The sequence below is a fragment of the Ursus americanus genome, chromosome 31, assembly GCF_024610735.1.
Source record: "Ursus americanus isolate L20-20 chromosome 31, mUrsAme1.1.p, whole genome shotgun sequence".
In the NCBI taxonomy this organism is placed as follows: Eukaryota; Metazoa; Chordata; class Mammalia; order Carnivora; family Ursidae; genus Ursus; species Ursus americanus.
The window spans coordinates 4,398,203-4,425,435 of NC_142157.1; the positions used below are offsets into that span (position 1 = coordinate 4,398,203).

General features: G+C 34.5%; 1 long non-coding RNA gene across 1 annotated transcript in view; it reads left to right on the forward strand.

Annotated features, from left to right (window-relative positions):
* The first annotated feature begins 5,965 nt into the window (after positions 1 to 5,965).
* Positions 5,966 to 27,233, forward strand: part of LOC148107357 (uncharacterized) — a 32,649-nt gene continuing 11,381 nt past the window's right edge. Inside the window, exons 1-3 of the long non-coding RNA XR_015722494.1 lie at positions 5,966 to 6,058; positions 24,303 to 24,375; positions 24,782 to 24,858. This is a non-coding gene — a long non-coding RNA (uncharacterized LOC148107357). The remainder of the gene's footprint in view (positions 6,059 to 24,302; positions 24,376 to 24,781; positions 24,859 to 27,233) is intronic.

Sequence of the window (27,233 nt, forward strand, 5' to 3'; positions counted from 1 at the left end):
CTACTGGGTGTTTACCCCAAAGATACAGACGTAGTGAAGAGAAGGGCCATATGCACCCCAATGTTCATAGCAGCAATGTCCACAATAGCTAAATCGTGGAAGGAGCCGAGATGCCCTTCAACAGATGACCGGATTAAGAAGTTGTGGTCTGTATATACAATGGAATATTACTCAGCTATCAGAAAGAACGAGTTCTCAACATTTGCTACAACATGGACGGCACTGGAGGAGATAATGCTAAGTGAAATAAGTCAAGCAGAGAAAGACAACTATCATATGATTTCTCTCATCTATGGAACATAAGAACTAGAATGATCAGTAGGGGAAGAAAGGGATAAAGAAAGGGGGGGTAATCAGAAGGGGGAATGAAACATGAGAGACTATGGACTATGAGAAACAAACTGAGGGCTACAGAGGGGAGGGGGGTGGGGGGAATGGGATAGGCCGGTGATGGGTAGTAAGGAGGGCACATATTGCATGGTGCACTGGGTGTTATACACAAGTAATGAATCATCGAGCCTTACATCGAAAACCGGGGATGTACTGTATGGTGACTAACATAATATAATAAAAAATCATTATAAAAAAAAAAAGAGCTTACCTAACTTCAACTACCGATAATTTCAAAACTAAAACTCTAAAATTTTCAGTATAGATAAGGCTTTATTTAGAAAGAAGAACAGAATGATGGATTCTGTGAAAGCAGAAAAGAGGAGAAGAATCTACGCCTTTCCGTTTCCCCATTCCCAGCCCTTGGTTTATACCACAAACCATAAAAAGTAGTTATATTGAGTCCCAACCACAAATGACCTCTGGCTTTCACCTGCAGAGAATTCTACTCCAGGACTCACAGGACAGGAGGAGTGTAAGCCTAAACGCAGCTCAGGTTTATGCATATAAACCAAATAATTGGTGAATTTGGCCAGTATTCAAGTTCATTTCAAAGCATTAAATCAAAGTGTTACAGGTTTGTTTCCAACATTTCAGAATGCCTGCAGCAGTGAATTACAAATCAGTCACCTTCCTTTCCCTGTAATCAATCTAATCTAGGTGACAGAAGCAAAGTAGTGCCAGGGCCTGGCCTGACTGGCAAAAATAAGCCAAAGAATTAGCACAGTAAATTTCATTGTTAACAGCTCTTCTGAGGAAAGAGGAGGGACTGAAAAAGGAAAGGAAGTAATCCAACAAAGAAGACACTTGGAAGAGAAAGAAAAAGCATTTCAGGGAAGAACTGGGGAGAAAGAGCAGGAATAGAAAACAGAGGGAAAGTATCCTAACACACCCCGAAGTTAGGCTAAATCGTAAGAGACAGTTGGTAGAGCAGCCTGAATTTGAAAAAAAAATTTAACGGAAGAAGAGAAAACAGAAGAAACAAGAACCAAATTGGAGCAAATGTGCATTTCCCCAAGGATATACTAGAAGCAGAAGCTTACTGCAAGAGATCTATAAGGAAGGTGGGAGATGCTGGTTGTGGCAAAAACCAGTAAGGATGTCTGAAAGCCTGAGACATTAACTCTTTGGTTTTTAAACATTGAAAAACATGAAGCTATTAGTTGGAGAAAAAATTGTTAAATAGATAAATTGCTTTTTAATTAACCAGGGATAACACTGAAATATATCAAGGGGGAATAAATGTCAATTATACTTTCCAGATCAAGACGATTTTGATAAACAAAATTACAATCTCTAGCGCATCAACTGAGAACTTGGAGAATATTCAATTAAATCTGAATTTTTTTATATATATAAAAGGCAGATGTGAGGAAATTCTAATAAGCAAATGCATTACACTTTCTTTTTTCAAAACATAAATTGGAATGTCTTGATTAATAGTGACACAAGCCTCCACTTAGTATCTGCAGAGGAAGATTCTTTCAGGTAAGAAGGTTTACTAATGCTGCTATGTGATGCTAAATGGATTTTAGTCTGAGTCAGGGAGGGGTGGCTGGAGGTGGCTGGGGAGATGGAAAGGAGGTGATGATCTTAACTAATGAAAGGGATACAAAGACTCTAGCAATTCAAGCTTTCCAAAGCATAGATGAATAACAGTGCTAAGTGAAAGAAAATAACATGCAAGCATATGATATGCTAAATGTTACTGCTCTCTATCTTTAAAATGACATTGTTAAACATTTCACTTTCATGAAAAACAAAGATCAGGTTTTTCCCCCCTATTCTCCATGTAAAAGTCCCTATTTCTATTAATTAAGGCTGGAACATTTCAACTTTTTATCTGACAGATTCTTCTACTATGCTATAGAAAAGAACTTAACTCAGGGAACTGTACAGCCTTCTCCACAGATTCTAAATAATCATGACTCCACAGATTATCTTCCAGGCTCTGTGGGGAACAGAAAGCTTTTCCTAGAATATGGGGGTGGGGGGAGGTGGGGAAGGGGAATTCTGAAGCAGACTGAAGGCAGTTTTTCCCCAGCTCTCATGTGATTTTCAAGAGCCAGCCGGTCTGGAAAATGTTGAATTTGTTTGTAGGAAAGGTAAACACTGCCAAAATCAACAAGTTCCTTCCTTAGGGGGCTGTAGAGAAAATTGGTCTACAGATAAAGACAGTTCAGACAACTTATGTTGGAGTAGAAGTGAACCCCTTCGGCACCCAGGTTCTACCCCAGAACTGTATTAGAAAGCTGATAAATCTCTTTTGGAGGAATTACAAACTGTGTACTCCAGAGGTAAAGGAAATTAAAATTGATCTCTTCTATAAATATCTTAGACAAAGTGATTTTTTAAAAAAATGAGTAAGTAGGCCAGGAGGCTTAGTGAATTGAGTTAAATGGCTCAGCCACATTGGCTAGATTGCTTGTTCTGTGTGACTTAACTGATTAGACCTATACAAAATGGTTTCATAGGTGATTGGTTGCAAGTCAACAAAAATGTTTTGATTAAAATGGAATGGCTAAACATTTTCTGCATGTCCTGTAATTAGGGCTGCCAAATAAAAATGCAGGATACTGGCTACATTTGAATTTCAGAAAAACAACAAATACATTTTTAGTATAAGCATGTCCTAAATATTTCATGCAACATACTTATACCAAAAAATTATTCATTGTTTATCTAAAATTCAAATATAACTGTACATTCTCTATTTTTATTTGTTAAATCTGGCAAATTCACCTGTAATATATATAGAGTATGTGTTTTTTATACTCCCAGCTCCCAAAGCACACTGAATTTTATTTGAATCAGGATAGCCAATACCTCTGTATAGAACCCTAAAGATTAAGTATCATTTATGAGAGGAAAATCCAGGCAGAGTTTTCTAAGAAGTTAGTTATAAGAGTTACTTTAAGGAATTGAATTGCCTAAGTTTTCTTCTAGGTTGCTAAAATAACTGTCTGGGGAGTTTTAAAAATCCTTATGTCCAAGCTGCAGCTCAGACCAATTAAACCAGAATCTCTGGGTGGGACACAGGCATCTGCACATTTTAAGGCTCCTCAGCAATACCAATGTGCTGCTATCATTGGAATCACTGCTCTAGGTGGTACCAATCTGCCGATATACCAATCTGTGATCACAGAAACAAAAGATAAAAAGGTGATTGATACTTCCATTTGAAATATAATTTAAGTTAGCAGAAAATTTGGTTGCTTTTGCCCCTTTTAGCTTTGGAATTTATAAGAATACATACTGCTAGTGATGGAAATCAAATGAAGGGGTGAGAAATAGTAAAGATGAGAAGGTTTCTTAAAAGTCTAAACTAGATCTTCAAATATAGCAGGCTGATGAACTTTGGCTGGGTTTTATAAACACACTGTTAAAGAAAGTTGAATACCCATAAATCTATGCTTTTATCAAGGGATTAAAATTATATATATATATATATATAGAGAGAGAGAGAGAGAGAGAGAGCTCATGGATAGAAGTGACAAAGTATATATTTCAAGTACATATTTCCCCATTGTTTTATTGTGTTTTTTTCCAAAAACATTATCTAACAGTGCTAGTCATAGAACTCTGAAAAATTACAGAAAGACCCAACCTAATTCACTACTTTTTATACAAATTATGGATTCCGTTCAATTCCAATGTGCTCTTAAAATTATTGAATGTTGCAAAGATCACTAAGGTTACTTTTTCTCAGCAAATGTAACTGACAGCTGAGGCAAATGTATTGCCTGAAGATTAATATAGAAGAATTCTTTCTGTATTTGTCCTGGAAGTTGACTGATAAGCCTGCTGCAGTGCTGCGTGCTTACAAGCATTCCTTGTCAGAAAGCCCAAAGAATTGTTATGTTATTAAAACCCCAACCCCAGCACTTACAAGGAGAGTTCCAAAGCAAGCTTCTATATCTTATCACATACCACTGGCTCCACAGTGCATTTTGACACAGAGTATATTTACTTTCAACACTGACAACATTCCCTTTGCTCTACTCATATACCCTAAACTCTCCTGGATTTAAGAATTCCATGTATACTTTTCAATAGGTCATATTTGTAATTTCAACCCTAAAAAGGATAAAAGAGTTAGCTAAATCTTTCGTTAGTAATGAAGGACTGATAGTGTCTATATATACATACTGATAGAAATTTTAGTTCATCTGACACAAAAAGAGATAAAGAATAGAAGTCATAAAATTATTTCATGTTTTACTTCATCCCCAGTCCCTTATGAATACTAAACACTGTCTGTGCTTAAATACAAATGTTTTCCTTTGATAGAATTATGCCTTTAAATTAAGGGGCACATCCTGGATCAGAGACAAGAAAAGTCTTCTGCCTCCAGATGTATCCCAACACGTACATGATTACTATGATTCTGTTCTCTGTACTCTTCTCTTCTTCCTTTGCATGTTCTTAACCAAATCTTTAATCATCTCCTATGTGTGTATTACCTTCAAATATGTATTTCCATCTCTAAATTCTCTTTTAACTTATAATCTCACTTCTCCGCTTGTCCATATATCTCATATCCCTAGGCTGAAAATTGTGATGAAATTTTGACACATCAGCCTTCACATAATCAACAAGTTTACTCACCCATTCTTCTTTCACAAGAGTTTCCAATTATGTCCCTTTATATACATTCCTACTGCCAACTCCCTGCATCAGGCTTCATTAGCTCATACCCAAACTATTACTGTAACTTGCTAATTGGGTTTCCTTTATCTACCCCATATATATTCCTGATAATGACACTCTCAAGGGAAAAAGAATTAAAAAAAATTAGAGTATTATCATTTTCTACTGACTGAATAGCACCACACTAAAGATATAGAAATCAGAGTCTAAGAGTATCAGTGGAGAGGGATCCTAGCAAATTCTTTGGGATCTCAGTAGGCACCCTGGAAGTTTAAACCCTACAATTGTTGGCATAACCAGTAGACTTAGCCAGCCTTAAGTAAATTCAGTTCTTGATCAGATTAATGCCATCTGACCCTACTGTATGGTTCTGGGGTCTAGGATAAACTAGGATAGGATAAACAGTCTTGGACAAAAACTATTACTCAGAACCCACACAGTGATTGTTGTTGAGTAAAAATATCACCAGGTGAGGCTTCAACGCTATAGTAACCTCCAGTCCTAATACATTAGAAGGAAAATTTTGTAGCTGTGGTACAGAAAATGCAGCCAGGTTTTCCTCTGGAAATATTTAACCATTTGTCATTTGTGGATCAATACTGTTTCACAGGTCATAGTAACAATTTAAAGAGCAACATGGTAAGGCTAATAATGCCCACAGTGAGAATCACCATCAAGAATAGGAATAAAGGATGGTGCATATGTTAGCAAGTTTATAATCAGTGGGACTCACTGCTGTTATCCCAATAAGATGGAATGCAATGGCTGTTACCATATGTGGATAATGTGACTTCCTGCTACTATCACTTCAGGATGCCAACAGCATTGCACTGCTATTATCATTCCAGGGTGGTCATGAGCTCATGCTATTTTCTTCTACAAGCTTGGGGAAAGATACATTGCTGTCACAAAAGGGTAATAGTAAACAAGTGTCATGGTATCACACAGGGAGGCAGAAAAAAAGGAAACAGACTTGGATCCTTAAAAATATAACTACAGTTTCAAAAACAAGTAGTTGGTGAGTAAGAGCTTAAATTTTCAGATGTCTCATTTAATTGGGCCTTGCATACCTCTCTTTGTGTTTGGATAAATAAAAAAGAATGTGTAAATTATGTGCTAAGGGATTGTGCAGAGAATAAGCTCCAGCAAGAGTTTTTCCCTTTCTCCCACTAAAGTTTTAGGTAGTCGGTGCTTATTATATATTCGTCAATTACATGTTATAAAAAGCAAATACCTAACTGCTGCTAATATTTGTGGATTAAGTTTGGATTATTTGAGAAAATCATACTAGTCTAGCATTAACTGAGCTCACGTAAGGATAAATTCTTTTTTTAATTCTATCATTTGCTCTCTATTTCCATAAATAAATTTTGAAAGTCTACACATACACACACACACACACACACACACACACACACACACACACACACATCCTGTATAAAATCTATCTAAGATCTTCCTCATTAGTAAATGGCATGCCTTCATAATTCTTTCTCAACCAGTGAGTGAGTTTGGTAGTTAGTCATTTTAGACTTATTTCTGTCCCTCTTTGTCACGTCTACGTCACAAGGGTGTTGGAAGGATTAATTAGTTAACATGCAAGATTCTTTGAAGATGAAAAGCACTCTGAAATTGCTAAGCAGTGCTAGCATTCCTCCATAGTACATATTTTTCCTTTTATATTTTTAAAAATTCATCCACCTCCTGTTAACCCTTTTTGCTAACATTATGTACTCAGATTGCCTTTTAAAAAACTTAATAGCCTTATCTTTTCCTTCACAAGACTTATAATATTTATCCACTTATGTCCTCATTTCTCTCCTCTCAGTTTTCCCTTTTTTTTTTCTTACTAAAAGGTCCTGATATAATTTATGAAATCTTACTGACTAGTTATCTTTTACCTACTTACATGTTTTATATTTATTGGAATTCTGGGCTGGTATACCTAAAGTCCACTACAGAGAAAGGGAACTATTACCAAATCTTGGAGGCTTAGACCAGGAGAACCATTAATTTGTATTAAATATAACAGTGTAAAGGGCAAGCAAATCTGTTTGTGCAATTCACTGAGCAAGAAAGAAGCAATAGCTTTTTTTTCCCCCAAGATCTAAATTTTTCATATAAGGAGTTATTTAAAATGTCTGTTATGAGACTGAAGTATATATTCAAAGATATCTTGATGAATTGCCCCCAAGAATTCCAAATTCTGACTCTGGAAACAGCTGATTGTGTCTGCAGTCCATAAACAGTGGCTCTGGACACCAGAAGAGGGAAGGTTCCTCTAAGCAGAAACAACCTGCAATTAGAAGGCGCATTTCTACTAAGCATCCAAATTTACAGATATTTATGTGGAGTTCTCACAACTATTTCAACTACCTACGTCTGTAAAACAGAGGTGATCCTCTAGGAGGGGACTCTGGGGTTTTCTTCACAGCCCCAGCTACGAAGAACCCAGCGATTACTTTTCCACTACATTTTTGGCACTTTGTATTTTGATTGTTAAGTGGGATTATAAAATGTTTAAATACATCTTAAATGTATCAGCATTTAAAAAGAGGTGTTTTGTTTGTTTGTTTCTTTCTTTAAACCGGAGCCCACAGGCTGCCTCCCGACAGGGCAGAGGGGATGTGGCTGGGGACTCAGGCCTGGAGGGGGAGATTGGCGGTGGGGGGGAACAAGGAGGGAGAACTCTGTCCGAGGAGTGGGTGGTAGAGCTCTGTAGAGCTCTGACTGAGGGTGGGAGGCTAAATGAGGTGTTCTTTGTGTTATTCCTAAAGAATATTCTCCCAAAGAGATTATGGTACTGACCAATATCTTGATGATAAACAGAGTTTACAAAACACAGCTACATGCAAATATTTTTGTCTTTGTATAATAAACTTAATTCAGCTAATATTTAAGCATATTAGAATAATATATTTCTCAAGCTTTCTGTCTCGAATGAGTAGAAAACTATGAAACACTAGAAAAAAATGGAAAATTATTTTGGCACAATGTATTTACTATTGTATAAAACAAACATCCACACATGAATACACACGTGTATAAAACATACACACATATATTTTACTTACCACGCTGTTAAAGGAAAGCATATTTCAAGAAAAATCCCATTTCCTTTTTTTTGTAATCCACAAAAAGTTGTGCATAATTAATATGTACAATTTTATGAGTTTGGAGATAAGTGTACACCCATGAAACCGTCACCCTTATCAAAGCCCTTAAACCCATTCATCACCTCCTAAAATTTTCTCCTACTCTCATTTATCCTCTAACTCCTTCTCCTCCACTTCTTCCACCTCCTTTTCTTTTCTCCTTCTCCATCTTGTCTTCCTTCTTCTAGTATTATTACCATTATTATTACTGTTATTATTATTTTGTGGTAAGAACACATAAGTTATACCCTCAGTAAATTGTTAAGTATACGATACAGTATTTTTAAAGGCACTATGCTATCCAGATCTCTAGGACATATTCATCTTGTATAAATGGAACTTTGTACTCTTCGACCACTACCTCCTCCCAACCTCTGGCAACCACCATACCACACTCTGCTTTTCTGAGTTTGACTACGTTAGATTCATCACGTAAGTGATATCATATAGTATTTGACTTTCTCTACAGTATTTTTATCTCACTTCGCACAATATCCTCCAGGTTCACCCATGTTGTTGAAAATGTTGGGATTTCTTCTTTTCTGAGGCTGAATGACATTTCATTGTATGTATGTTCATCCAATGATGGATGCATGTCTTGACTATTGTGAATAATTAATGAAGATGGGAATGCATATAGCTCTTCAAGGTCCTGATGTCATTTTCTTTGGATATATGCCCAGAAGTGGTATTTCTGGATCACATAGTAGTTCTGATTTTAGTTTTTGAGGAAACTCCATACTGTTTCTATAGCAGCTACACCACTTCACATTCCCACAAATAGGGTACAAGGGTTTCCTTTTTTTTTTTTACATTCTCATCAAAATTTGTTATTTATTATTATTATTATTTTTTTTTTACTACAAGCCAACCTAAAAGATGTAAGGTGACATCTCATTGTGGTTTGAATCACATTTCCCTGATGATCAATGTGGAGCACATTTTTATATATGTCTTTATATATCTTCTTTGGAGAAATATCTATTTAGTTCCTTTGTCCACTTTCCAGTTAGGATATTTGGTTTTTTTAATCATTGAATTATATGAGTTATTTATATATTTTGAATATTAACCTCTTAGATATATGGTTTGCAAATATTTTATTCCATTCCATTCTATTGCCTTTTTGTTGCTGTCGATTGTTTCCTTTGCTGTGCAAGAGCTTTATAGTTTGATGCATTCTTTCTTGTCTCTTTTTGGTTTTGTTGTTGTGTTTTCAATGTCACATTCAAGAAATGATTGCCATGACTAATGTCCAGAATTTCCCCTATGTTTTCTCCTGAGAGTTTTATGGTTTCAGGTCTTATATTTAAACCTTTAATCCATTTCGAGCTGATTTTTGTGAATGGTATGAGATAAGGTCGAATTTCTTTCTTCTGTATGTGCCCGCCCAGTTTTCCCAACACCATTTATTGAAGAGACTATTCTTTCCCCATTATGTATTATTGGCACTTTGTCAAAGGTCAGTTGACTATATTATATGTAGGTTTAATTCTGGGCTCTCTATTCTGTAACATTGGTCTATATGTCTTTTTTATGCCAGTACCATACTGTTTTGATTACTGTTGTTTTGTAATATATTTTGAAGACAGGAAAACTGATGCCTCCAGCTTTGGTTCTCTTGCTTAAAATTGTTTGGCTTTTTGGAGTCTTTGTGGTTCCATATGAATTTTAGGGTTTTTTTTTAATTCTATAAAAAATATTATTTGGAATTTTGATGAAGGTTGCATTGAATCTATAGATCACTTTTGGCAGTATGGCCATTTTAACAATATGAATTCTCATATATAAACAGGGGACATGTTTTCATTTATTTATGTTTGCTTTCATCTCTCTCATTAGTGTTTTATAATTTTCAGTATGTAAGTCTCTCACCATGTTGGTTAAGTTTATTTCTAGGTGTTCTGCTCTTTTCAATGCTATAGTAAATGGGATTGTCTCCTTAATTTTCTCTTTGGATAGCTTGTTCGTGTTTAGAAATGTAACTGATTTCTGTACATTGACTTTTTTATTTTGTAACTTTGCTGGTGTCTGTTATTCTAATAGATTTTTTGTGACATTTTTAGGGTTTTCTATACATACTTTTATGTCATCTGCAAAAAAGATACAATTTTACTTCTTCCTTTGTTATTTGGTTGCTTTTCATTTCTTGTTCTTGTCTATTACTCTGCCTAGGATTTTCAGCATTATGTTAAATAGAATTGGTGAGAATGGGCAGCCTGGTCTTATATTGGATTTTAGAAGAAAATTTTTCAGATGTTAACTGTGGCTTTTCATATGTGACCTTTATTGTGTTGAAGTAAGTTCCTTCTATACCTAATATGTTGAGAGTTTTTACCATGAAAGCATGTTGAATATCACCAAATGTTTTTTTCTACATCTATTAAGATGATCATGTGATTTGTTTTTCATTTTGTTACTATCTCATTGATTTATTTGCACATATTGAACTATTCTTACATTCCAGGGATAAATCCCACTCAGTCACAACGTATGATCCTTGATATGCTGTTGAAACCAGTTTGCTAATATTTTGGTGGAGACTTTGCAGCCATGTAGTTTTCTTGTGGTGGCTTTGTCTGTCTTTGGTACCAGGGTAATGCTGTCCTCCTAAAAAGTATTTGAATGTGTTCCTTTCTCTTTCATTTTTTGAAAGAGCTTAAGAAAATTGATATTAATTTTTCTTTTAGTGTTTGGAAGAATTCATCTTTGAAGATACCTGCTTCTGACTTTTTGTTATTGTAAGATTTTTATTATACATTCAATTTTCTTATTTGTTATTGATCTGTTTATGCTTTTTATTTCTTTTTTTAATTCAGTCCTGGTAAATTATATTTTTCTAGGAATTCATCTATTTCATCTAGATTGTCCAATTTGTTGAAATATAATAGTTTATAATAGTCTCATGATTTTTTAAATTTCTGTGTCATTGGTTCTAATATCTCTTCTTCCATTTCTGATTTTATTTATTTGAATCTTCTCTCTTCTTCTCTTAGTCTACCTGAATATTTATCAATTTTGTTTTTTCTTTTCAAAAAACCAATTCTTCATTTAGTTTATTTTTTCTTTATTTTAATTATTTCTCCTCTAATCTTATTTCCTCACTTCTTCTAAGCCCTCACTTTGGGCTTAGTTTGTTCTTTTTCTAATTCCCTGAAGTATAATGTTAGGTTGTTCATTTGAGATCTTTCTTCTTTTTTAATTCAAACATTTATTACTGTAAGCTTCCCTCTTTGTACTGCTTTTGCTGCATACCATGAGATTGTTATGTTGTGTTTTCATTTTCATTTGTCTGAGATATCTCTTGATTTCCCTTTTGATTTCTTTTTGATCCAAAGATGGTACAAGAATATGTTGTTTTATTTCCATGTATTTGTGATATTTTTTCACTTTCTCTTTGTTACCAATTCCTGGTTTCATTACATTGTTGTGAGGAAAAAGTACTTAGAATGATTTTAGTATCAAAATGTTTAAGTTTTGTGACTAACATGATCAGTCCTGGAAAATGTTCCATAAGTGTTTAAGAAAAAGGTGTATTCTGCTTCTGTTGAATAGGATGTTCTATTTATGTCTCTCACATCCATTGGCCAGCCTACAGTGCAGTTCAAGTCTGATTCCATATGGATTTTCTGTGTGCATGATCTGGTATTAAGTGGGGTATTAAAACCTCTTACTATTACTGTATTGTTGTCTATTTCTCCTTCTGCTTTGTATATTTAGGTGCTCTGATGTTGGGTACCTACATATTTACAATTGTTCTATCTTCTTGTTGAATTGACACTTTTGTCATTATTTAAAGACTTTTTTTGCCTCATAACAGTTTTTGACTTGAAGTATATTTTGTCTAAGTAGCATCTGCTCTCTTTGGATTATCATTTTCTCTCCCTTCACTTTCAGCTTATCTGTGGCCTTATATCTAAAGTGGGTTTTTTGCAGACTGCATATAGTTAGATCTTTTTGTATACCCATTTTTCCATTCTATGTCTTTTGATTAGACTTTTAATCTATTACATTTAAAGTAATTCTAGGCAGGTAAGAACTTAATATTGCCATTTTATTAATTGTTTTGTCTATTTTGTAGTATATTTTTGTTCCCCTATTCCTCTTTTGCTTACCTCCTTTGTGATTTTTTTGGAACAATATAATTTCTTTTCTTTTTATTTTTTTCTATATCTGTAATGTTTTCTTTTTCTTGTGGTTATCACAAGGCTTATATAAAACTTACTGTTACAACAGTGTATTTGAGCTGGTAACAACATCAATTGCATACAAAAACTCTACACTTTTACCCCCCACCTCCCACAAACTTTGTTATTGATATCAGAATTTACTTGTTTTAATATTGCATGCCCAGTAACTGATTTCTGTGGTTATAGTTATTCTTAATACTTTTCTCTTTTAACTTTTAAAGTAGGGTTAAAAGGGATTTACACACCACCCTTACAGCATTACATTATTCTGTATTTGTTTATCTATTTATCTTTATTTGTGAAATTTATACTTAGTTTTTGTTTGCCTGGGAAAGTCTTTATCTTTTTTTTAATTTTAAAGGATAGTTTTACTGAATGTAATATTCCTGCTTGGCAGGTTTTTTGCTTTCTTTCAGTACTTTGAATATATCACCTCACTTTTTCCATGCCTGCAATATTTCTATAAGGAAATCCACCAATATTCTTATGGGATGTCCTTGCTTGCTACTTTCAAAATTCTCTCCTTGTCTTTGACTTTTGATAATTTAATTATGATATATCTTGGTAGACCTCTTTAGGTTCAATCTGAGATCCTTTGGGCTTTATGAACTTGGATATCAAATCCCCTCCCCATATTTTGGGAAGTTTTCAGCCATTTCTTCTTCAAAATAAGCTTTCTGCCACTTTCTCATTCTTTCCTGCTTTGGGACTCCCAACAATTAATATATTAATTTTCTTGATGATATTCCCACAGTCCCTGCATGCTTTCTTTATTCTTATTCTTTGTTGTTTTTATTGTTCCAAGTAGGTAATTTCAAGTGATCTTCAAACTCACTGAATCCTTCCTCTGCTTGACTTTGTCTGTTCTTAACAGTTTGTATCGAATTTTTCATTGAAGTCGTTATGCTCTTAAGCTCCAGAATTTCTGTTTTGTTCTTTTTTATGGTTTTTATCTCTTTGAACTTCTTGCTTTGTTCATATTTTTTCATCAATTTGGTTGTCATTCTGAGTTCCCTTGTAGCTCACTGAAAAATAGCTTAAAATAAAATTTTAATATATTTAATATACCAAATCACCAGTATTTCTCCTCAATCATTATAATTAAGTAAATATAAATATATTTAAAACTCTCAAAGCTGGATAAATGAGGTATTCAAAATATCCTAAATATAACTTTTCTTGTCATTTCAATTATTTTTCAATAATATGTCAGCATTCTTAATAAGAAGTCCAGTATATTAGGTATATTTCCCTTTCTATTGTGGGAGTTGAACTACTGTTACTAAGTATTCATCTCTTCTCTATAGGAGAATTATATAACTGTGCCTATTCCCAAATGACTTACAGAGATGCCTATGGGAGAAGTACACATTTATCTTTGGCCAGTAGAGTATGAACGCAAGGGACATATACCATGGCCAACTAGAAGCTTTCAGAGCCATTGCATAATTCATAAATTTGCTATGTTGCTATGTCATTGAAATGACAGAGAAAGAACAAAAATTGCATATAAGTACAAGAACAAACATGACCAAAAAAATGGTAGATGTAATCAGCAAAAAAATTTTAAAAATGGAGAATGCATTGGTAATGGGTTACTTTCTGAAAGAAGCGGAGGAAATGGAAACATATATGTCTTCAGAAACAAATACCACAAAGAAGCAATCTGATTCCTAGTACACATTCTAGAAAGGTGTGGAAATTGGAGGTATCATATAACTTGGAATATTAGGATAAACATATATCCCAGGTAGGAGATTAAAGAGCTATTTTCTATAGAAACTGGCCCCCAAAATTTTAATTGGTATAAAGAAATCTACTCTGTGTTGACTGGCTAATGTATAGATTAATGATCAAATTTTCCAACTGGCTGTTTAGTCCTTACGACACTAAATATGAGCAGACATAAAGATATCATCAGATATTAGCGGAAAAGATATATACCGAAAAAACAGGAGATTTGGAGACAATACGAAAATAGGAAAATCTAACACTGTATTCTCTAAGAGCTAAGAATAATAAATATAAAATAAAGTAGTAGATTTCTACCAAAGGAGCTTTCAAAAAAATGTGAGGTTTCATGGAAATGAAAAGTTGATGGTAGAAATTTTGAAAATAGAAAAATCAGAAGATAGAGTTGAAGACAACAAAAATGTAGAAGAAGAATACAAAGAAATGGAAAATAGGAGATAACTTTAAAAAATAATGATCATGCAAAAAACTAACAACCAAGGAGGTAAAACAAAGGAGAGAATAATCAGAAAATCATGAAGCAATTATCCAGATTTAACAACGACTTTTCACCAAAATGAATGAAAAAGACATGCACCAGAACACATCACAGTGAAATTTCAGTACATTAGGGAAAAGAGAAAAAAACCCACAAAACTCAAAACCTTCAAGAAAAAAGAAATCAAGTCACATTAAATATTCAGGAACCAAATGGCATCATATTTCTTAAACAAAATGCTGGAAGCTAAAAGAAAATGGGACAATGCAATGACATTTTGAGAAGAAATGATTATCAATTTAAAATGCATTGCATAAAAAAGTCTTAAAATCCTTGTAAAAGTAGAATAAAGACATCATCAAACAGACAACATCTGAACAGATTTATTACTTATGCACCTTCTATTAAGAAGCTACTAGAGTGGGACACCTGGGTGGCACAGCAGTTAAGCGTCTGCCTTTGGCTGAGGGCGTGATCCCGGCGTTATGGGATCGAGCCCCACATCAGGCTCCTCCGCTATGAGCCTGCTTCTTCCTCTCCCACTCCCCCTGCTTGTGTTCCCTCTCTCGCTGGCTGTCTCTATCGCTGTCAAATAAATAAATAAAATCTTAAAAAAAAAACAAAAGAAGCTACTAGAGTATGTACTTCACCGAAACAAGGAGTAAACTCAGAGAATGAAAGTCACTGGATGTAGAAGAGAGAAACACCCAGGGAATGCCTAGGTTGATGCTTTATCTAAATTTAGGAATGACTGCTATACACCAGCTCAGAGTGGAACAGTCAAAGTAGTCTAGGCGTTCATCAAAATAAAATATACAGAATACTTGAGGCATCTGAGTGCCTTGCAAAGGGAATGAGATAATGGGCAAAGTGTGTGACTTGAATGCATGGATGCATGGAAATATAAGAAATGAAAACACAAGATAATTATTAGTGATAGAGAAAACAAAAAGTTTTTTGGGAAAGGCAGAATAATCATTAATTTAATAGCATTCTTACATGTTTTAATAATATAAACACTGAATATTAATCTGACCAAAATTAATACATAATTCTATCCGAGGGATAGAATAGGAAGATCATATTTGACATGGCAGAGATGGGAGGAGGAAATAACTCAAAGACCATCTTTAATTGTGGAAAGCCTGTAAAAAATGACAAAAAAATAGTGAAATGAGAGTAATATTTCGAGATATGGTGATAATAACAAAATAATTAAATAAAAAGAAAGGAGGTTAAAGAAGTTAATAAAAAGAAATAAGAGGAGAAGGAGAAGAAGAGAAAGAAGAAAGAAGAAAAATAGAAAAAAGCAAGAAAAAAGAGAAGGAAAAATATGAGGGCTTTGTATAGAAGGAAGATTTCATTCTACCAGATATCAGAACTTCTTTTAAGACTACAATATTTAAAAGAATGTTGTAATTACATAGAAATAGAAAAATAAATCAATGGAACAGAATAGATTTAAATTTCCAGAAAATACTACATGTATAAATAAATTGATACTTGATGGGGTGGCCTTGTAGATCAGTCAGAAAATGATGAACTCTAGAAAGTATGCCAGGGCATGGTTATTCATACAGTAATAATAAAATTATACCTAGCCTTGCAATGTACCTGAAAATCAATCACAGGTGGAATAAAGATCTTGAAAACAATTCATAAAAATCAGAAGAAAATAATGGTTATCTTTACAACTTTGGTGTATGAAGAGTCTTACACAGGACAGAAAAATGCAAAACATGGAAAAAGATTGACAAATTTAACTATTTTAAAATTAGAAATGATCAAATGTCAAAAGACATTATAAAGAAAATTAATTGATAAATTATAGCATAGTCAAATACATTTTCAAAGTTTAAAAGAAATAATTAAAATTCAAAATATAAAAGGTTTCCCAAAAATAAATAAGTAAGAGACAAACAAGACCCACAAATGGGCAAATCCACAGGTGAAAAAGCCCAATGGCCAATAAAACTAGGAAGAGAAATCCTCATTAATAATTGCGGAAGTACATGGGACACCTGGGTGGCTCAGTCATTAAACGTCTGCCTTTGGCTCAGGTCATGATCCCACCGTCCTGGAATTGAGCCCCACATTTGGCTCTCTGCTCAGCAGGGAACTTGCTTCACCTTCTCCCTCTCCTCCTGCTCCACCCTGCCTGCTTGTGCTCTCTCTCTCTCTGTCAAATAAATAAATAAATAAATAAACAAATAAAAATCTTCAAAAAAATAATTGTGGAAGTACAAAATAAAAGAATATTTCACATGCAAGAGATAGGCAAAAAAATTAAGTGTAGATAAGGGTAAGAAATAATTGGAAACCATCTTTTCCCCATTGTGTATTCCTGCTTTCTTTGTCATAGATTAATTGACCATAAAAGTGTGTGTTAATTTTTGGTTTCTCTATTCTGTTTTACTGATCTATGTGTCTATTTTTGTGTCAGTACCATACTGTTTTGATTACTACAGCTCTGTAGTATATCTTGAAATCTGGGATTCTCAAGTGCATCAATAGATGAAAGGATAAGGAAGATGTGGTATACATATACACTGGAATATGACTCAGGCATAAAAAAAATGAAATCTTGACACTTGCAACAATATGGATGGACCTAGAAGGTATAATGCTAAGTAAAACAAGTCAGAGAAAGACAAATACCATATCATTTCACTCACATGTGGAATTTAAGAAACAAAACAAAACAAACTCATAGAGGCACAAAATAGAAAACAAAAAAGCAGACTCTTAAATACAGAGAACCAACTGGTGGCTGCCAGAGGGAAGGTGGGTAGAGGGATGGCTGAAACAGATAAAGAGGATTAAGAGTACACTTATCCTGATGAGTACTGAGAAATGTATAGAATTGTTGAATCATTATATTGTACACCTGAAACTAATATAACACTGTATCTTAATTATGCTTGAATAAAAAATAAATAAATAAAAGAAACTATTGGAAAACACTTACAGTGCTAATGGGGTTATAAACTGTCTTAACTACTCAGGAGAGATATTCAACACTATCTATTAAAACTGAGCCCCATGATTTACCAATTCCATTTATAAGTATAAATCCTATAAAAATTCCACTTAATGGACAAGGAGACATGTACCAGAATTATTGTGACAACATTTTTATGGCTAAATTTTGATTGTAAACTAAATGCAAATCAAAAAATAAGAAGAATAAATGCATTGTGTGTGTAGATGCTTGATGAGATATTTATAATAATAAAATGAAATAGAGCTACAATGCATTAGAAATCTCAAAAACCCATCAGTGTAGAAAAGCGAGGTTTACAAGAATACATACAGCATGATGCAATATACAAAGTTAAAAATATGTAATATGTTGCTTAGGAATATATACTGGAAATATCTCACAGAAGTAATAAATAAGCAAAGATTTTATAGTATTTACCTCTAATGGGCAGGAAGGGAAATGTGATCAAAAAGCAGTTTATCAAAAAACAAAAACAAAAACAGTTTATCGATGGCTTCAGTGGTATTTGTAAAATTTTACTCCTTAAATGGGGTGATATATACATGTATATTTGTTCTATTATTTTCAGTACCTGAATATACCTGAACGCCTGAAATTTTAAAGGGAAGTGGGAGGTACAGGCTTTCAGATGTGGAATGAATAGGTCATGAAGATGAAGGGTACAGCATAGGGAATATAGTCAATGGTGTTATAATAGCATTGTGTGGCGACGGATAGTAACTACACAGATAGTAAGCATAACATAACATATAGAGCTGTCGAATCACTTTGTTGTACATCTGAAACTACATATGAAATAAAGGAAATAAAACATAATCAATGGTTTTTTGAAGATATTTCTAATTCTGAGATGAAAATATAAAGATATGAAATATAAACACAGCATCCAAGCTTGGATATATGCCTTAGCCTTGAACAATAACTATGTAGTCATAATTATAAACACTGAATAGTGATTTAACCAAAATTTTCAACATGCTTTTATTAAAAGAATGGAGAATGGACATATTTTTGCAGCAAACAGTTTTTGTAGACAAGCTAAATCATCTTCACCCATAGTGGCAACCTAAGAGAAAATGTCAAAGCCCTTTTATTTAGGAATATTAAGATACAAGAACAATCAGAAATACAGTTGCATCTGGGAAGCAAGATTCAGGTATTTGAAAGGGTAGATAGAAGACTGCTATATGAATGATAAACTCTGAAGGACTGTCTGAGTTATAAACTATATATGTATATTATTTCAATAAAAATAAAATTTAACTTTAAACAAGTAAATTAAGAATCTACTTCATACGGAACAGAGTCTGTAACTTAAGGTGAAGCTACACTTCGTACTGACCTGTAGATGCTGATAGGCGTGATTTGAGTCCCCTTCTTTCTGACATGCTTGTATTAATAGTATCCACAGTGGTCCAGAAAACTAGTATTTTATCTATCAAATGAACTCAACTATAAAATTCTAAAACATCAAAATAAATTTTTTAAAAAGCACTATCATCCTCACTACCTGGGAAATCAAAACCAAACAGTAAGTATGATATGGAAAAAAATGAAATCCATAACTGTGACTGCTCATGTTACCAGCCATTTGTGGAAAAGCAAAAAATAGAGATGCAAGAGATGATTAGGTAATCTCGTTTCCTACAGTATGTATTCTCTAGCGGTTTATATAGCCAGTCTTGTTTTGAATGACTCAAGAAAAAGAGTCGTTCAGCGCCACTACCCAGGGAAATTTATCCTGTATTAGCAGCACAGCACCTGCAGTGATACCATCATACAGATGTGCCAGATGGACTGAGAAATAGGAACAACTCTTTGGGGAAAAAAAGAGAGATGGGGAAACAAGTTTGTGAAAAACTAACCACTGACACTAGCACACCATGTAAATTCCCAGGATTAAAAACAAAACAAAACAGAATTTGTAGAGAAAATATTTTTCCTATTCTAAATTTTGTACCATTTCACCTACATTGAAGGTAGTCACAAAACAATGCAGAGTTAAGGAAAAGTCGGCAAGACCCCTAAATTCAAAATAATTTTTTAGAGATGTAGAGAAAAATGAGAAAATGATCCATACTGCAATAATCACAGAAAATATTTTGTCCTATTTATCTATTAAATATATTTAATATTTAAATATAGTGAGCTGCAATGCAAAACAATCTGTCCTAAATTATTTTTGCCAAATTCCTCTTCTCTCCCAGAATGATCATTCACTTTCTTATGTTCTTTTAGCAGCAAAGACATAACGAATGATGAACTCTGCTTTTTTGCTTTTCTTTCACCAACTTGAGACCTTCATGCAGTTTAAGTTTTATTTATTGGATACTGTGCTCGCTTAGACAATACACATAAAAATGAGATGACAGTAGAGACTACTACTCTTATTACTAATAGCTAACATTTAAAAATATTTATGTTCTAAGCATTAAGTTTAATATACCTCTTTTAATTCTCACAATGTATGGCATAACTACTCGGTGCTTCAATTTTCTAATCTATAAAAAATGAGAATGACAGTAGTTAGACAATAGTTCTAATTCAAGTAATTATGAAAATAAATTAGTCAGTATATATAATAGCACATATAACCTTTTATTATTATAGGTGATAAAATCCAGATCCATGGCTTTAAATGCCATCCATATGCTCAAGAGTTCCAAATCTAGGTCACTAGTCCTTATCTCTCCACAGAACTTCAAATTCATATTTCCAAATGCCTGATTTCGCCTTCACATGGATGTCTAGTAGCCATGTCAACATTAACATAGCCAATGGGACTCTTGATTTCTTCCCCTCCCCAGAAAAGCCAGCTCTTCAGCCAGTGGACCCAGGAAATGACAGCAAATGAGAGTCTGGACATAACAAATTACACAGCCAAGTGCCCTAGGTTCAAATCCATCACTTAACTAGTTGTGTGACTTTGGGCAAACTATTTACTGTCTTGGTATCCTAGCTCTCTCATCTGTAAAGACAGGATATAATGATAGTAAGTTCCTAGAGTTGTGATGAGGTTTCAATGAGTTAGTATACTTACAAATGCTTAGAACCATGCCTGCAACACACAGTAGTCACTCTATGAATGTTATATACTATTATCATGATAATATGAACCATTATCATATTTTTCTTAATTACTTAGATCAAATAGGAGTTATTTTTTTTTCTCCATTACCCCTCACACTGAATCCATCAGTAAATCTTCTTGGCTTTGTTCCAAAACGTGTCTCAAATCCAGTGACATATGCACTACTACCATGTTCCCATACTGGGATCAGCCACTAATACTTCATGCTTGACTGTCACAATGGTCTCCCAAGCAATCGTTCTGCTTCCACTCTTGTCTGTCCCCAACTCACAATCCATCTCTAAACCATAATGGCTAACCATTTCAAATGGAAGGCAGACCAAATCGCCCTCCTGGTCAAACTTTCCAGTACAATCCTCTCCTCACATTTAGAATGGAATCCAAACTCTTCACTTAGTGGAATGTCTGAGGACAGACAACACAGAGTGAGATCACCACAGTGTGACCTGAGACAAGCTATTATAACATTCTGTGCTTTGGTTTCTTCATCTACAATATGAGGATAATGTTAGTATTCGGCTCATAGGCTGTAATGAAGATGAAAAGAGTTCATACATGAAAAATGTTTACCCTAGTGCCTGATACACAGTGCACAAGGTATGTATGATTGATCTGTATATTCAAATTTTGCTCTTCCTCCTTTTCCCCTCATCTCTTACACTCCAGCCACTACTTCTTTTCATCCATTCTTTGCTGCCTTCTGACTTTAAAAGAGCTCTCCTTTCCACCCAGAATGTTCTTTTATCAGATCCTCCGGTACCTGGCTTTTTGTCTAAAGACACTTAAATGTGTCCACAAAAACTCCTTCCCTGACTAATAAATCACTGAATCTAAAGTAGACACTGTGACTCCCTGTCACATAATCTGATTTTATTCTCTGGATAATACTTCTTAGTATCTAATTTTATACATAACTTTTTTTGAAAGAGAGAGAGGGTGCATGAGTTGGGGGAGAGGCACAGAGAGAGAGGGGCAAAGGAAAAGGGAGAGAGAATCCCAAGCAGGCTCCACGCCCAGCATGGAGCCCAATGCAGGGCTCAAACTCATGACCCTGAGATCATGACCTGAGCTGAAATCAAGAGTTGGATGGTTGACCGACTGAGCCATCTAGGTGCCCCTTTATACATAACTTTTCACTTATTTGTTTACTAATTTTCTCCCCTGCATACACATAAACACACATGACAGAGAGCAGAGATGGAAAGAGAAACCCAAACTCCATGAAAGCCAAGATTCTGCTAATCTTATTTTCTGCTGTATCTTCAAAGTCTAGATCGGTCCCTGTTCTATATGGAGTGCTTGATCAATATTTATATTTTTCTGAAAGAACACTTTATTTAAGGACATTTTTAGATACTAACATCAGCTAAGACTAATAACATTGGTTCTGATGTTCGAAAAGTTAAGATAGCAGTAACATAGGGAATTTAATAAATATATGGAGGATAAAGGTATTCCTATTTTGTGTGTATCTAGGGTGAATATATCATAATAGTATAAATGCTAAGTATGCATAATTTTTCTATTTAGGTGCTTTTAGCACAAGATTTCATTTAATCCATGAGTTGTATAAAGACTCTCACTTAAACATAATGTCAATAGACAAATCAATAAATTTGATGTAGCATATTGCATTTGCATATTGCATATGCATATCATATCATATGTACATTTCTTGACAAAATCTGGGTTTGCTGAGTAATCTCCAGAATGGCTGACAAGCAAGGGGAATTTGTTAGTATTTAGTGAGGCTGGATTCAGTTGCAAATTGTTTTCTCTCCTTGCAGATGTGAATTAGTTGAGGTGTGAAGTCATCGTCATACTTTGGCACACTACTGAGGTGCTTGGATGGAGGATTTCTAAAAAAAATAAGCAAAGAATTAAACTGTGGGAGAGCTTGCAGTGCAGCTGGAAATAGCAGTCTCTGATGAGTGAGCTGAGCCAACAACCAAAATTAAATAATGCTCTGAAAAGTGATCCTGCCTCAAGCACTCCATTGCACTGTTTCTCTGACATCCCCTTGCTAAGGTCAGCAGCCAGGACAAATTTAAGTCTTACAAATACTGCCCTTCAAAGACTGACATGGAGCCAGATTTAAAACCAGATGCCTACTTGGAAAGGAAATTAAGAGGCAGCCTGACACACGTTGCATGAGAATATTATTTATTTGATCATGTATTAACTGAAACATCAACCATTTCATTCTCAAAACTATCTAGTAATCAGGAGTGGTGCTATGAATGTACACTGCAGTAATTAAGTGAAGTGCTGTGTGTTCATGCAAGATGAATGAGTATGTTACAAATATCTCAAGAAGGCATGTAGAAACCATGACTTAATAAGCTACTACCCCAAAATAGTTTTGTGTATTAATGCTTTGTACGTTTTTATAGAGACATTAATGCTTTATAAATCTAAAAATGGGCCCATACATTTCATAAAGGAGTCATTTCCTTTCTGCATCCAAGCACCCTTAATAGAATTTCTCAGTTCTTGATAACTTTATCTGGAAACAATCAACCAAATGGTATGGGGTGCAAGGAAGCTCCCTCACCAAAGCAAGAGCCATGCACAGTTCACGATCTCTAGCATCAAAAGTACTGAACACAGAAAATGCAACACATGTGACAGTTTTTAAAGAATATTACAAATAAGAAGGGTTCTTATCACTTTTAGTTATATACATGGTAAAAGTGTGAGCAATTCTGAGTTTTATCGAGGCAGGAAAAATCCTCTTGGTACTAGCGTAGTTTTGTAATTTGGTGAATTTTTGAGCTATAAAACTTGTGCTGATGACAAGAGAGAATATTGCCTTTTCACTAAAACGCATTTTTTCATTTCTAGTAATCAAAAATGTATTCTTGTTTTACTGAAATACCACCACCGTTTTCCCGGAACTGTTCTCAGCATCTTCCCCTATAATGTGGGCCAGACTGATTAATCTACAGTATCCTTCCTCTCAGTAGGGAAAAAGTAGTTATAATTTTCCCGCTGAATTCTGGCCAGGGTGGGGTGTGGGACAGTCCATGCAAGTATTTACTGATGAGTCTTTGTGCTCCAGTATGTTTTTAAGCATTAAGAACTATAACTAGGCAGTGGGTTATATGGACTCTATGCCAAGGTTATATTCATGGTCACAGACTTGACTAGGACCAGATATTTGCATTCTCTGAAATGTAAATTTTATTATATCAGGTACACATAACTTTGAATCAAAAAATAAATGGACAATTGGCAAAATGAGGTGAGTGACAAAATTAAAAGTTCTCAATAAGGCTCTGTAATCATAATAATGTACCAGAAACATTAAAATGTGTTTCCAAATTGTAAAAATTGGTGTGGAAGCAAGGGTTGACATTGTGGAACATTCCTTAAATCTCTAATACTTTTAAATTATTGAATTTTGACTAGAAGTTTAAATATAGGTAAAAACCTAAAAATTCATTAAATAATGTATTTCCAATTATTTTCACATATCATTTGGAATTACTATAAGTTTGAAGCTTATTAAAAACAAATAGCACTTTTATTGTCTATAAAAATGTACAGACTTTTTCTGAAATGAAAAATTCACAATAATTCTTTGTCACAGAATTCACTTCTGAGCTGAAAGCATTGGACAGAATGACTGATTAAAATAAGCCAAGATATTGGTGAAGCACAGGGTGAGTAACCAAGTGTGTTCCTGTTGTCCAGAAACACCTGCAAATGTTCTAAAGTATGTTGGTCTTAGTTCTCATATGCTGTTTTTTTCCTCTTTCTGAATTAAGAATTCCTATGACCTGGTTAAACAAATACTCAGTGGAAGGATAGCCTATATTTCATGATGAAACACAGAGGAAAATAATATGTACCTTGTCTTTCTATGACTAATGCAAAAATCTAATCATTCACTCCATCCCATGGCCCACACTGGGTTTAAACAGCTAGAGCCTGTCTGCCAGGTAAAAAGACTTAATGTCCCTCTTGAGAAGAAATTAACTGCTAAAACAGACTGAGGTGAAATGGAGTTTTGTCTTCTGTCCTCAATACAGTCATTTTTCTTTTAATCTTGTTCTTCCGTTCAAGCAGAATGAAAACTTGGATCTTTTCCTTGAGCAAATTTCACTTCCAACACTCAAATTCTAGGACCCTGTTTAACTGCAGAGGTGAGTTACCTTTTAGCAACTCTAAAATCAGTCACATCCACCACTCAAGAGCAGGAAAAGAATGAAATGGTATTCTGCTTTCTCAGCCACACATTCCTCCTCTGGGAACCTTGGGCCTTTTTCCTTATCAGCACAACCTTGCTGGATTAGTTAATATTGCAAAATTAACATAACCCAGACAATGCAATGGTAGCAAAAAAAAAGCAGACTAAGGTGTGTGACTCAGGCTTCCCCAGCCAGCATGGCTATGGGGCTATGGCTTTTTATCCTGGGATATCAGGAAGGAGAATGGGAAGGGGAATGTAGTCCTATTGTAGCCTACAGCCAATTGCCCATAAAGAATTCTTCTGACAAGATGACTTATGTTTTACAAAATGATAATTGGGTTCTACAAAATAGAAATGTATATTTACTTAACAGGAATGTAAAAGGAAACTTGATGTATTAGTAAGAAACAGAACCAGTAGGATAGATAATAGATAGATAGATAGATAGATAGATAGATAGATAGATAGATAGATGATAGATAGGTAGATGATAGATAGATAATAGATAGATGATAGATAGGTAGATAGGTAGATAGATAGATAGATGATAGATAGATAGATGGTAGATAGATAGATAGATGATAGATAGATAGATAGAGATATGAAGAGATTTATTATAAGAAATTGGCTTACACAATAATTGAGGCTGGCAAGTCCAGTGATCTGCAGAGTGAGTCAGCAAGTTGGAGAGGCAGGAGAACCAATAGTATAGTTCCAGTCAAAGGCTGGTGGGCTTGAGAACCTAGGAAGAATCAATGTTCAGTTTGAAGGTCATGAGGCAAGATGAATTCTCTTAGGGGATGGTCAGCCTTTTTGTTCTATTCAGGCCTTCAGCTGAGTGGATGAGGTCCATTCACATTATGGAAAGCAATCTGATTTATGCAGTCTATTAGAATGTTAATCTTGTCCAAAAACACCCTCACAGAAACACCTAGAATAGTATTTGATTGATAATCTGGACACCCCTTGGTCCAGTCAAGTTGAGACATAAAATTAACCATCACAACTGAGGTGTTAGTTCATCTTATGTGCAGGCCACACCTCAGCATAGTTAACCTGACTTCAAGGCTATACCTAGTCCACTCTTGGCTCCTATTTACAATAAATATATAGAATGTTTAGATGCTTCTTTTCTTTGTTCTTCTTTAACTTGGTGTCAGATGAAACCACTTCTATTCCATAGACTTAGTTACAATCTAAAAGTGTAGAGATCCAGATATGACATTGATTTATTTCATTTCTTTATAAATATCTCTTTTTCTGTTCCCCTTCACTCTTTTGTTTTAATAAATGCTCAGGCAAATTCTCTAAATACCTAATAAACTTTCATTATACATTATCAATAAACCTACAATCTATGAAATCTGTAATTGGTATTTCTTGATGTAGTTTCTTTTTTTTTTTTAAGATTTTATTTATTTATTTGACAGAGATAGAGACAGCCAGCGAGAGAGGGAACACAAGCTGGGGGAGTGGGAGAGAAAGAAGCAGGCCCATAGCAGAAGAGCCTGATGTGGGGCTCGATCCCATAACGCCGGGATCACGCCCTGAGCCGAAGGCAGACGCCCATCTGCTGTGCCACCCAGGTGCCCCTCTTGATGTAGTTTCTTAATCAAGAAATGAAGTCACCTGATCTTTGACAAAGAAGCAAAGAAAATTCAATAGAGACAGTATTCTTTTCGATAAATGGTGCTACAACAATTGTGGGGAAAAAATGAATTCAGATACAGATCTTACATCTTTCAGAAAAATTAACTGAACAGAGAAAATAGTGCTGAAAGACCATGAAAACCAGCAAAAGTTTTAGAAAAAAATAATAGGAGAAAATCTATATGGCCTTGGGTTTGGCAATGAGTTTACTGATATAACACCAGAAATATGATCCATAAAAGAAAAAAAATTGATAAGTTGGTCTGTATTAAAATAAAAAACTTTTGCTCTGCAAAAGATATTGTTAAGAGACTAGAAAGACAAGTCATACACTAGGAGAAAATATTTACAAAAATGTACCTGAAGCCAGATTGTTCTCTAAAAGAGTTGGAGTTTATAAGTAAACTAGGAAAGGAGGTGGCTTTGATCCATGTAGTATTGGAGCAGAGTTAGAAACATCAGTATGAACTCATTTAGCTTAATATAGTTACACAAATAAATATTATAAATATGTATATATAAGCAGGTTAATGAATATCATACTTTTCCTTCCTCTATAAGCTCAGTGGGCCTAAAAGCAATAACACGTAATAGCAATGGGTACATCAAGCACCCAGATCTTGGTTTCTAGTACCATTGTCCAGTAAAAGGAACCAGGGATATATGGAGAAATTGCTG